The 811-nt window shown below is 34.4% G+C and overlaps 1 long non-coding RNA gene across 1 annotated transcript in view; it reads right to left on the bottom strand.

The window, feature by feature from the left end:
• LOC107751308 (uncharacterized) overlaps positions 1-534 on the bottom strand; it is a 21,863-nt gene extending 21,329 nt beyond the window's left edge. Inside the window, exon 1 of the long non-coding RNA XR_001641229.1 lies at positions 442-534. This is a non-coding gene — a long non-coding RNA (uncharacterized LOC107751308). The remainder of the gene's footprint in view (positions 1-441) is intronic.
• Between the last annotated feature and the right edge of the window lie 277 nt (positions 535-811).

The raw sequence follows: 811 nt of genomic DNA on the forward strand, positions 1-811 counted from the left end.
TTTTGAACCAATCAGCTTTCTGTTGGTCAACATGGTAAACCCACATAACCCTTGAACCCGATGTGGGGAAATATTTCGCCTCACGCGAAAAAATTCTGATCACGCTGATTCCTATTGAAGTGACTTGATTTCGATTATGAAAAATCGCTTAACTGTCAAGTCAAGTCACCTTTATTTATATAGCGCTTTTAACAATACAGATTGTGTCAAAGCAACTGAACATCATTAATTAGTAAAATAGTGTGTCAATAATGCAAAAATGACAATAGTAAACACTAATTTTTCAGTTAAAGACAGTTCATCATTGAATTCAGTGATGTCAACATCCAGCTCAGTTTAAATAGTATCTTTGCAATCATTTGCAATCAAGTCAACGATATCGCTGGAAATGAAGTGTCCCCAACTAAGCAAGCCAAGCAATAAAGCAATAAGAACAATAACAACCTTCAACAGTTCAGCAATAATAGCTGGAATATCTCCATCAGTTCACAAGTGAAGACAAGCATCTAATCATCAGGAAGAGCTGAAATCTGCAAAGACTGAGTTTATTAAAGAGGACAGAGAGAAGATGGGAGATCCAGAACCCTGCAGAATCAAACACACTGAAGATACTGAAGAACTAACAGGTTGGTGTTTATTCTTCATTAATGAGACTGAATGTTATAAAGCTTCAAACAGTATTAGATTTGTTGTAACAGGAAAAATCTTTAGAGCTGTTGAATAATCTAGAGGAAGCATCATATAATAAGAGACACTTTCTATGATACGGGTACTTTTTTAACAAAATTAATGTACGTTATATAATTTTGTT

Source organism: Sinocyclocheilus rhinocerous, unplaced genomic scaffold, assembly GCF_001515625.1.
Source record: "Sinocyclocheilus rhinocerous isolate Xijiao unplaced genomic scaffold, SAMN03320098_v1.1 scaffold2396, whole genome shotgun sequence".
NCBI lineage: Eukaryota > Metazoa > Chordata > Actinopteri > Cypriniformes > Cyprinidae > Sinocyclocheilus > Sinocyclocheilus rhinocerous.